General features: G+C 45.7%; 5 non-coding genes across 5 annotated transcripts; all 5 read right to left on the bottom strand.

Moving 5' to 3' along the window:
• Window positions 1-1,450: 1,450 nt before the first annotated feature.
• LOC130332108 (U2 spliceosomal RNA) lies at window positions 1,451-1,641 on the bottom strand. The gene has a single exon (XR_008874858.1). It is a non-coding gene; the product is annotated as a U2 spliceosomal RNA (small nuclear RNA).
• A 2,092-nt stretch (window positions 1,642-3,733) lies between these two features.
• LOC130332071 (U2 spliceosomal RNA) lies at window positions 3,734-3,924 on the bottom strand. The gene has a single exon (XR_008874825.1). It is a non-coding gene; the product is annotated as a U2 spliceosomal RNA (small nuclear RNA).
• A 2,101-nt stretch (window positions 3,925-6,025) lies between these two features.
• Window positions 6,026-6,216, bottom strand: LOC130332070 (U2 spliceosomal RNA). Its single transcript, XR_008874824.1, has one exon. It is a non-coding gene; the product is annotated as a U2 spliceosomal RNA (small nuclear RNA).
• A 2,082-nt stretch (window positions 6,217-8,298) lies between these two features.
• Window positions 8,299-8,489, bottom strand: LOC130332106 (U2 spliceosomal RNA). Its single transcript, XR_008874857.1, has one exon. It is a non-coding gene; the product is annotated as a U2 spliceosomal RNA (small nuclear RNA).
• Window positions 8,490-10,583: 2,094 nt separating this feature from the next.
• Window positions 10,584-10,774, bottom strand: LOC130332069 (U2 spliceosomal RNA). Its single transcript, XR_008874823.1, has one exon. It is a non-coding gene; the product is annotated as a U2 spliceosomal RNA (small nuclear RNA).
• Window positions 10,775-12,421: the final 1,647 nt, after the last annotated feature.

The raw sequence follows: 12,421 nt of genomic DNA, 5'->3' as shown, positions 1-12,421 counted from the left end.
TTCTAGATGGATGCAACAATCTCCTGTTGCTTCTATGAAGGCCATAATAGACGACATCACCAAACAGCTCCATAGTCACATACACAGCAAAGGAGAGATGTTGTTTACACCTAGTGATGTCAGTGGTATTGAGTGACATCACAGCACAGTGCTAAGGCTCCTGGGCCTGGACACAGCAGCGGCTGCAATATCTCAACGGAGAATACGTTTATATATATGTGTGTGTGTGCGCGTATATATATATATATATATATATATATATATATATATATATATATTTCTCCGCCTAAATCACTTTTAAACCCATTTCCACCTTTTTTTCCCTTCTCTTCCTCTTACTTTTTTTTCACGTTTTTTTACGTTTTTCTCCTTTTCGCCTCTTTTCTGGGCGTATTATTCTTCTTTTTCTTCTTTTTTTTCGTCTAATGCATACCCCATCAGTGCAGCAATGCTTATTCAATACCGCCAGCAGATGGAGACACTGGGGGATAATTTTCTAAGGATTTATACTGATTTTTCCTGTCTGAATTTGTCGCACAGAAAGTTGCAGGCCAAATATGTGTGACATTTCTGCGACTTTAGCTTCTAGAGCATTTTTACAACATTATACATAGGTGCTGAATACATAAAAAGCGACTGTTCAGCGACAGACAAGTCGCATCGGCTGAAAGTAGGCCAGAATGTCAGTCCATGTTGGAGCAGGTTTAGATACAGTCTAAAGTATAGATCTCAAAGTCTGTGCACAGAATTTAGCAAGGGCCTCGCACCTTCTGATGCATCAGGTAGGTGCACAATAGCATAGCCTAACCCTCTGTACTTTGGTCTATATTGATGCGGGACATAGACAGCCAGCTGATGACCAATCCATTAGTGCAATGGATGGCTGGAAGCATTTGTCTTTGCCTTTGCAATACCACAGAAGCAATGCATGGTCAATGTACAGCAATGACACACCTGTGTGAACAGCCAGGAGACACCCCCCCCCCCCCCCCCATGTTATGTTACATAGTTACATAGTTAGTACGGTCGAAAAAAGACATATGTCCATCAAGTTCAACCAGGGAATTAAGGGGTAGGGGTGTGGCGCGATATTGGGGAAGGGATGAGATTTTATATTTCTTCATAAGCATTAATCTTATTTTGTCAATTAGGAACATTCAGCACCCACCCGCTATCAAGGCAGCTGCCTATCATGTCATGCCCTACCTGCACAGGTGTGCTGGCTACTCAAATGATCCAATTAAGGAGGCCGTTTAGTCAGCAGCAGCAGAAGTCCTGTGCCTGGACGCTCCAACAGCGGCCAGACACAAGCAGAAGCAGCAGAAGCAGCAGCAGCACCACCTTTTGTTTTTTGGCTGCAGCAGCAGCAAGGCCCACAGGGCTGGCTAGCTGGCTAGCCAGCAAGCAGGTAGCAATGAAAGTAGGAATCTTTCTTTTTAACCCTGTAAGGGGGTGGTGCACTGTACCCGAAGATACTGCCATATCGGGTCAATGCATAGGGCGACGGAAGCAAGCTTCGAAATCGGCCCCCGTTCTCAAAAATCCATTTAATATATGGTCCCCAGATAGGGGACGTATCAGATATTAAACTGATGAGAACAGATACTACACTTGATCTTAGCCAAAAGGCCGAGAAGCGATAACCGTGAAAGGGGCGGGCCCAACAAGGTGCCCTTCATGGGCACTATCACTGCTTGCTGTCAGGGAGGCTGCCAGACAATTTTCCATGCACACTCTGGGCTGGGGGGCAGTCAACCACCAGTACACACAGCAGAACCTAAACCCATACCATTATTGCTAAGCAGCAAGACAGGGGCCCATTGCACTCCCACGGGGCCTTTTTAAATGCAATCCATAACCCGGATTTGCCAGGAACCCTTCTTACTCCTCCTACTTGCATGTGACACTGGGCTTAGGATCTGCATAGGAAACACACACACAAGCACACACCTACCTTTGTTGCCTGCAGATGCCTCCTTGGCTGTCCCCAAACGGTATCAAACCAACACCCACGGGAAGCTGTAAGCATAGAGGACATGCCTGCACCCCATTGGACTTACCTGTGTGGGTTAAACCCGGGTTATTTGACAACCTATGGCGGTGATGGTTCTGCTCAGGCAGAGCAGTGCTGATGCTCCTCATAAAGCTGTCGCTGCTGTGAAGGTTCTAGGTGACATCACAAATCCCTATGGTTACATACACAACAAAGCTGGGTTGTTGTTGTTTACACTCTGCAAGGCCTGTGGAAGTGAGTGACATCATAGCACTGTAGTTCTGAGGGTTCTAGATGGATGCAACAATCTCCTGTTGCTTCTATGAAGGCCATAATAGACGACATCACCAAACAGCTCCATAGTCACATACACAGCAAAGGAGAGATGTTGTTTACACCTAGTGATGTCAGTGGTATTGAGTGACATCACAGCACAGCGCTAAGGCTCCTGGGCCTGGACACAGCAGCGGCTGCAATATCTCAACGGAGAATACGTTTATATATATGTGTGTGTGTGCGCGTATATATATATATATATATATATATATATATATATATATATATATATATTTCTCCGCCGAAATCACTTTTAAACCCATTTCCACCTTTTTTTCCCTTCTCTTCCTCTTACTTTTTTTTCACGTTTTTTTACGTTTTTCTCCTTTTCGCCTCTTTTCTGGGCGTATTATTCTTCTTTTTCTTCTTTTTTTTCGTCTAATGCATACCCCATCAGTGCAGCAATGCTTATTCAATACCGCCAGCAGATGGAGACACTGGGGGATAATTTTCTAAGGATTTATACTGACTTTTCCTGTCTGAATTTGTCGCAAAGAAAGTTGCAGGCCAAATATGTGTGACATTTCTGCGACTTTAGCTTCTAGAGCATTTTTACAACATTATACATAGGTGCTGAATACATAAAAAGCGACTGTTCAGCGACAGACAAGTCGCATCGGCTGAAAGTAGGCCAGAATGTCAGTCCATGTTGGAGCAGGTTTAGATACAGTCTAAATTATAGATCTCAAAGTCTGTGCACAGAATTTAGCAAGGGCCTCGCACCTTCTGATGCATCAGGTAGGTGCACAATAGCATAGCCTAACCCTCTGTACTTTGGTCTATATTGATGCGGGACATAGACAGCCAGCTGATGACCAATCCATTAGTGCAATGGATGGCTGGAAGCATTTGTCTTTGCCTTTGCAATACCACAGAAGCAATGCATGGTCAATGTACAGCAATGACACACCTGTGTGAACAGCCAGGAGACCCCCCCCCCCATGTTATGTTACATAGTTACATAGTTAGTACGGTCGAAAAAAGACATATGTCCATCAAGTTCAACCAGGGAATTAAGGGGTAGGGGTGTGGCGCGATATTGGGGAAGGGATGAGATTTTATATTTCTTCATAAGCATTAATCTTATTTTGTCAATTAGGAACATTCAGCACCCACCCGCTATCAAGGCAGCTGCCTATCATGTCATGCCCTACCTGCACAGGTGTGCTGGCTACTCAAATGATCCAATTAAGGAGGCCATTTAGTCAGCAGCAGCAGAAGTCCTGTGCCTGGACGCTCCAACAGCGGCCAGACACAAGCAGAAGCAGAAGCAGCAGAAGCAGCAGCAGCACCACCTTTTGTTTTTTGGCTGCAGCAGCAGCAAGGCCCACAGGGCTGGCTAGCTGGCTAGCCAGCAAGCAGGTAGCAATGAAAGTAGGAATCTTTCTTTTTAACCCTGTAAGGGGGTGGTGCACTGTACCCGAAGATACTGCCATATCGGGTCAATGCATAGGGCGACGGAAGCAAGCTTCGAAATCGGCCCCCGTTCTCAAAAATCCATTTAATATATGGTCCCCAGATAGGGGACGTATCAGATATTAAACTGATAAGAACAGATACTACACTTGATCTTAGCCAAAAGGCCGAGAAGCGATAACCGTGAAAGGGGCGGGCCCAACAAGGTGCCCTTCATGGGCACTATCACTGCTTGCTGTCAGGGAGGCTGCCAGACAATTTTCCATGCACACTCTGGGCTGGGGGGCAGTCAACCACCAGTACACACAGCAGAACCTAAACCCATACCATTATTGCTAAGCAGCAAGACAGGGGCCCATTGCACTCCCACGGGGCCTTTTTAAATGCAATCCATAACCCGGATTTGCCAGGAACCCTTCTTACTCCTCCTACTTGCATGTGACACTGGGCTTAGGATCTGCATAGGAAACACACACACACAAGCACACACCTACCTTTGTTGCCTGCAGATGCCTCCTTGGCTGTCCCCAAACGGTATCAAACCAACACCCACGGGAAGCTGTAAGCATAGAGGACATGCCTGCACCCCATTGGACTTACCTGTGTGGGTTAAACCCGGGTTATTTGACAACCTATGGCGGTGATGGTTCTGCTCAGGCAGAGCAGTGCTGATGCTCCTCATAAAGCTGTCGCTGCTGTGAAGGTTCTAGGTGACATCACAAATCCCTATGGTTACATACACAACAAAGCTGGGTTGTTGTTGTTTACACTCTGCAAGGCCTGTGGAAGTGAGTGACATCATAGCACTGTAGTTCTGAGGGTTCTAGATGGATGCAACAATCTCCTGTTGCTTCTATGAAGGCCATAATAGACGACATCACCAAACAGCTCCATAGTCACATACACAGCAAAGGAGAGATGTTGTTTACACCTAGTGATGTCAGTGGTATTGAGTGACATCACAGCACAGTGCTAAGGCTCCTGGGCCTGGACACAGCAGCGGCTGCAATATCTCAACGGAGAATACGTTTATATATATGTGTGTGTGTGCGCGTATATATATATATATATATATATATATATATATATATATATATATATATATTTTTCTCCGCCTAAATCACTTTTAAACCCATTTCCACCTTTTTTTCCCTTCTCTTCCTCTTACTTTTTTTTCACGTTTTTTTACGTTTTTCTCCTTTTCGCCTCTTTTCTGGGCGTATTATTCTTCTTTTTCTTCTTTTTTTTCGTCTAATGCATACCCCATCAGTGCAGCAATGCTTATTCAATACCGCCAGCAGATGGAGACACTGGGGGATAATTTTCTAAGGATTTATACTGATTTTTCCTGTCTGAATTTGTCGCACAGAAAGTTGCAGGCCAAATATGTGTGACATTTCTGCGACTTTAGCTTCTAGAGCATTTTTACAACATTATACATAGGTGCTGAATACATAAAAAGCGACTGTTCAGCGACAGACAAGTCGCATCGGCTGAAAGTAGGCCAGAATGTCAGTCCATGTTGGAGCAGGTTTAGATACAGTCTAAAGTATAGATCTCAAAGTCTGTGCACAGAATTTAGCAAGGGCCTCGCACCTTCTGATGCATCAGGTAGGTGCACAATAGCATAGCCTAACCCTCTGTACTTTGGTCTATATTGATGCGGGACATAGACAGCCAGCTGATGACCAATCCATTAGTGCAATGGATGGCTGGAAGCATTTGTCTTTGCCTTTGCAATACCACAGAAGCAATGCATGGTCAATGTACAGCAATGACACACCTGTGTGAACAGCCAGGAGACACCCCCCCCCCCCCCCCCCATGTTATTTTACATAGTTACATAGTTAGTACGGTCGAAAAAAGACATATGTCCATCAAGTTCAACCAGGGAATTAAGGGGTAGGGGTGTGGCGCGATATTGGGGAAGGGATGAGATTTTATATTTCTTCATAAGCATTAATCTTATTTTGTCAATTAGGAACATTCAGCACCCACCCGCTATCAAGGCAGCTGCCTATCATGTCATGCCCTACCTGCACAGGTGTGCTGGCTACTCAAATGATCCAATTAAGGAGGCCGTTTAGTCAGCAGCAGCAGAAGTCCTGTGCCTGGACGCTCCAACAGCGGCCAGACACAAGCAGAAGCAGCAGAAGCAGCAGCAGCACCACCTTTTGTTTTTTGGCTGCAGCAGCAGCAAGGCCCACAGGGCTGGCTAGCTGGCTAGCCAGCAAGCAGGTAGCAATGAAAGTAGGAATCTTTCTTTTTAACCCTGTAAGGGGGTGGTGCACTGTACCCGAAGATACTGCCATATCGGGTCAATGCATAGGGCGACGGAAGCAAGCTTCGAAATCGGCCCCCGTTCTCAAAAATCCATTTAATATATGGTCCCCAGATAGGGGACGTATCAGATATTAAACTGATAAGAACAGATACTACACTTGATCTTAGCCAAAAGGCCGAGAAGCGATAACCGTGAAAGGGGCGGGCCCAACAAGGTGCCCTTCATGGGCACTATCACTGCTTGCTGTCAGGGAGGCTGCCAGACAATTTTCCATGCACACTCTGGGCTGGGGGGCAGTCAACCACCAGTACACACAGCAGAACCTAAACCCATACCATTATTGCTAAGCAGCAAGACAGGGGCCCATTGCACTCCCACGGGGCCTTTTTAAATGCAATCCATAACCCGGATTTGCCAGGAACCCTTCTTACTCCTCCTACTTGCATGTGACACTGGGCTTAGGATCTGCATAGGAAACACACACACAAGCACACACCTACCTTTGTTGCCTGCAGATGCCTCCTTGGCTGTCCCCAAACGGTATCAAACCAACACCCACGGGAAGCTGTAAGCATAGAGGACATGCCTGCACCCCATTGGACTTACCTGTGTGGGTTAAACCCGGGTTATTTGACAACCTATGGCGGTGATGGTTCTGCTCAGGCAGAGCAGTGCTGATGCTCCTCATAAAGCTGTCGCTGCTGTGAAGGTTCTAGGTGACATCACAAATCCCTATGGTTACATACACAACAAAGCTGGGTTGTTGTTGTTTACACTCTGCAAGGCCTGTGGAAGTGAGTGACATCATAGCACTGTAGTTCTGAGGGTTCTAGATGGATGCAACAATCTCCTGTTGCTTCTATGAAGGCCATAATAGACGACATCACCAAACAGCTCCATAGTCACATACACAGCAAAGGAGAGATGTTGTTTACACCTAGTGATGTCAGTGGTATTGAGTGACATCACAGCACAGCGCTAAGGCTCCTGGGCCTGGACACAGCAGCGGCTGCAATATCTCAACGGAGAATACGTTTATATATATGTGTGTGTGTGCGCGTATATATATATATATATATATATATATATATATATATATATTTCTCCGCCGAAATCACTTTTAAACCCATTTCCACCTTTTTTTCCCTTCTCTTCCTCTTACTTTTTTTTCACGTTTTTTTACGTTTTTCTCCTTTTCGCCTCTTTTCTGGGCGTATTATTCTTCTTTTTCTTCTTTTTTTTCGTCTAATGCATACCCCATCAGTGCAGCAATGCTTATTCAATACCGCCAGCAGATGGAGACACTGGGGGATAATTTTCTAAGGATTTATACTGACTTTTCCTGTCTGAATTTGTCGCACAGAAAGTTGCAGGCCAAATATGTGTGACATTTCTGCGACTTTAGCTTCTAGAGCATTTTTACAACATTATACATAGGTGCTGAATACATAAAAAGCGACTGTTCAGCGACAGACAAGTCGCATCGGCTGAAAGTAGGCCAGAATGTCAGTCCATGTTGGAGCAGGTTTAGATACAGTCTAAATTATAGATCTCAAAGTCTGTGCACAGAATTTAGCAAGGGCCTCGCACCTTCTGATGCATCAGGTAGGTGCACAATAGCATAGCCTAACCCTCTGTACTTTGGTCTATATTGATGCGGGACATAGACAGCCAGCTGATGACCAATCCATTAGTGCAATGGATGGCTGGAAGCATTTGTCTTTGCCTTTGCAATACCACAGAAGCAATGCATGGTCAATGTACAGCAATGACACACCTGTGTGAACAGCCAGGAGACCCCCCCCCCCCCCCATGTTATGTTACATAGTTACATAGTTAGTACGGTCGAAAAAAGACATATGTCCATCAAGTTCAACCAGGGAATTAAGGGGTAGGGGTGTGGCGCGATATTGGGGAAGGGATGAGATTTTATATTTCTTCATAAGCATTAATCTTATTTTGTCAATTAGGAACATTCAGCACCCACCCGCTATCAAGGCAGCTGCCTATCATGTCATGCCCTACCTGCACAGGTGTGCTGGCTACTCAAATGATCCAATTAAGGAGGCCGTTTAGTCAGCAGCAGCAGAAGTCCTGTGCCTGGACGCTCCAACAGCGGCCAGACACAAGCAGAAGCAGCAGAAGCAGCAGCAGCACCACCTTTTGTTTTTTGGCTGCAGCAGCAGCAAGGCCCACAGGGCTGGCTAGCTGGCTAGCCAGCAAGCAGGTAGCAATGAAAGTAGGAATCTTTCTTTTTAACCCTGTAAGGGGGTGGTGCACTGTACCCGAAGATACTGCCATATCGGGTCAATGCATAGGGCGACGGAAGCAAGCTTCGAAATCGGCCCCCGTTCTCAAAAATCCATTTAATATATGGTCCCCAGATAGGGGACGTATCAGATATTAAACTGATGAGAACAGATACTACACTTGATCTTAGCCAAAAGGCCGAGAAGCGATAACCGTGAAAGGGGCGGGCCCAACAAGGTGCCCTTCATGGGCACTATCACTGCTTGCTGTCAGGGAGGCTGCCAGACAATTTTCCATGCACACTCTGGGCTGGGGGGCAGTCAACCACCAGTACACACAGCAGAACCTAAACCCATACCATTATTGCTAAGCAGCAAGACAGGGGCCCATTGCACTCCCACGGGGCCTTTTTAAATGCAATCCATAACCCGGATTTGCCAGGAACCCTTCTTACTCCTCCTACTTGCATGTGACACTGGGCTTAGGATCTGCATAGGAAACACACACACAAGCACACACCTACCTTTGTTGCCTGCAGATGCCTCCTTGGCTGTCCCCAAACGGTATCAAACCAACACCCACGGGAAGCTGTAAGCATAGAGGACATGCCTGCACCCCATTGGACTTACCTGTGTGGGTTAAACCCGGGTTATTTGACAACCTATGGCGGTGATGGTTCTGCTCAGGCAGAGCAGTGCTGATGCTCCTCATAAAGCTGTCGCTGCTGTGAAGGTTCTAGGTGACATCACAAATCCCTATGGTTACATACACAACAAAGCTGGGTTGTTGTTGTTTACACTCTGCAAGGCCTGTGGAAGTGAGTGACATCATAGCACTGTAGTTCTGAGGGTTCTAGATGGATGCAACAATCTCCTGTTGCTTCTATGAAGGCCATAATAGACGACATCACCAAACAGCTCCATAGTCACATACACAGCAAAGGAGAGATGTTGTTTACACCTAGTGATGTCAGTGGTATTGAGTGACATCACAGCACAGCGCTAAGGCTCCTGGGCCTGGACACAGCAGCGGCTGCAATATCTCAACGGAGAATACGTTTATATATATGTGTGTGTGTGCGCGTATATATATATATATATATATATATATATATATATATATATATATATATATTTCTCCGCCGAAATCACTTTTAAACCCATTTCCACCTTTTTTTCCCTTCTCTTCCTCTTACTTTTTTTTCACGTTTTTTTACGTTTTTCTCCTTTTCGCCTCTTTTCTGGGCGTATTATTCTTCTTTTTCTTCTTTTTTTTCGTCTAATGCATACCCCATCAGTGCAGCAATGCTTATTCAATACCGCCAGCAGATGGAGACACTGGGGGATAATTTTCTAAGGATTTATACTGACTTTTCCTGTCTGAATTTGTCGCAAAGAAAGTTGCAGGCCAAATATGTGTGACATTTCTGCGACTTTAGCTTCTAGAGCATTTTTACAACATTATACATAGGTGCTGAATACATAAAAAGCGACTGTTCAGCGACAGACAAGTCGCATCGGCTGAAAGTAGGCCAGAATGTCAGTCCATGTTGGAGCAGGTTTAGATACAGTCTAAATTATAGATCTCAAAGTCTGTGCACAGAATTTAGCAAGGGCCTCGCACCTTCTGATGCATCAGGTAGGTGCACAATAGCATAGCCTAACCCTCTGTACTTTGGTCTATATTGATGCGGGACATAGACAGCCAGCTGATGACCAATCCATTAGTGCAATGGATGGCTGGAAGCATTTGTCTTTGCCTTTGCAATACCACAGAAGCAATGCATGGTCAATGTACAGCAATGACACACCTGTGTGAACAGCCAGGAGACCCCCCCCCCCATGTTATGTTACATAGTTACATAGTTAGTACGGTCGAAAAAAGACATATGTCCATCAAGTTCAACCAGGGAATTAAGGGGTAGGGGTGTGGCGCGATATTGGGGAAGGGATGAGATTTTATATTTCTTCATAAGCATTAATCTTATTTTGTCAATTAGGAACATTCAGCACCCACCCGCTATCAAGGCAGCTGCCTATCATGTCATGCCCTACCTGCACAGGTGTGCTGGCTACTCAAATGATCCAATTAAGGAGGCCATTTAGTCAGCAGCAGCAGAAGTCCTGTGCCTGGACGCTCCAACAGCGGCCAGACACAAGCAGAAGCAGAAGCAGCAGAAGCAGCAGCAGCACCACCTTTTGTTTTTTGGCTGCAGCAGCAGCAAGGCCCACAGGGCTGGCTAGCTGGCTAGCCAGCAAGCAGGTAGCAATGAAAGTAGGAATCTTTCTTTTTAACCCTGTAAGGGGGTGGTGCACTGTACCCGAAGATACTGCCATATCGGGTCAATGCATAGGGCGACGGAAGCAAGCTTCGAAATCGGCCCCCGTTCTCAAAAATCCATTTAATATATGGTCCCCAGATAGGGGACGTATCAGATATTAAACTGATAAGAACAGATACTACACTTGATCTTAGCCAAAAGGCCGAGAAGCGATAACCGTGAAAGGGGCGGGCCCAACAAGGTGCCCTTCATGGGCACTATCACTGCTTGCTGTCAGGGAGGCTGCCAGACAATTTTCCATGCACACTCTGGGCTGGGGGGCAGTCAACCACCAGTACACACAGCAGAACCTAAACCCATACCATTATTGCTAAGCAGCAAGACAGGGGCCCATTGCACTCCCACGGGGCCTTTTTAAATGCAATCCATAACCCGGATTTGCCAGGAACCCTTCTTACTCCTCCTACTTGCATGTGACACTGGGCTTAGGATCTGCATAGGAAACACACACACACAAGCACACACCTACCTTTGTTGCCTGCAGATGCCTCCTTGGCTGTCCCCAAACGGTATCAAACCAACACCCACGGGAAGCTGTAAGCATAGAGGACATGCCTGCACCCCATTGGACTTACCTGTGTGGGTTAAACCCGGGTTATTTGACAACCTATGGCGGTGATGGTTCTGCTCAGGCAGAGCAGTGCTGATGCTCCTCATAAAGCTGTCGCTGCTGTGAAGGTTCTAGGTGACATCACAAATCCCTATGGTTACATACACAACAAAGCTGGGTTGTTGTTGTTTACACTCTGCAAGGCCTGTGGAAGTGAGTGACATCATAGCACTGTAGTTCTGAGGGTTCTAGATGGATGCAACAATCTCCTGTTGCTTCTATGAAGGCCATAATAGACGACATCACCAAACAGCTCCATAGTCACATACACAGCAAAGGAGAGATGTTGTTTACACCTAGTGATGTCAGTGGTATTGAGTGACATCACAGCACAGTGCTAAGGCTCCTGGGCCTGGACACAGCAGCGGCTGCAATATCTCAACGGAGAATACGTTTATATATATGTGTGTGTGTGCGCGTATATATATATATATATATATATATATATATATATATATATATATATATATATTTTTCTCCGCCTAAATCACTTTTAAACCCATTTCCACCTTTTTTTCCCTTCTCTTCCTCTTACTTTTTTTTCACGTTTTTTTACGTTTTTCTCCTTTTCGCCTCTTTTCTGGGCGTATTATTCTTCTTTTTCTTCTTTTTTTTCGTCTAATGCATACCCCATCAGTGCAGCAATGCTTATTCAATACCGCCAGCAGATGGAGACACTGGGGGATAATTTTCTAAGGATTTATACTGATTTTTCCTGTCTGAATTTGTCGCACAGAAAGTTGCAGGCCAAATATGTGTGACATTTCTGCGACTTTAGCTTCTAGAGCATTTTTACAACATTATACATAGGTGCTGAATACATAAAAAGCGACTGTTCAGCGACAGACAAGTCGCATCGGCTGAAAGTAGGCCAGAATGTCAGTCCATGTTGGAGCAGGTTTAGATACAGTCTAAAGTATAGATCTCAAAGTCTGTGCACAGAATTTAGCAAGGGCCTCGCACCTTCTGATGCATCAGGTAGGTGCACAATAGCATAGCCTAACCCTCTGTACTTTGGTCTATATTGATGCGGGACATAGACAGCCAGCTGATGACCAATCCATTAGTGCAATGGATGGCTGGAAGCATTTGTCTTTGCCTTTGCAATACCACAGAAGCAATGCATGGTCAATGTACAGCAATGACACACCTGTGTGAACAGCCAGGAGACACCCCCCCCCCCCCCCCCAT

Source organism: Hyla sarda, unplaced genomic scaffold (assembly GCF_029499605.1).
Source record: "Hyla sarda isolate aHylSar1 unplaced genomic scaffold, aHylSar1.hap1 scaffold_369, whole genome shotgun sequence".
NCBI lineage: Eukaryota > Metazoa > Chordata > Amphibia > Anura > Hylidae > Hyla > Hyla sarda.
This window is presented reverse-complemented; position numbering and strand designations above follow the sequence as displayed.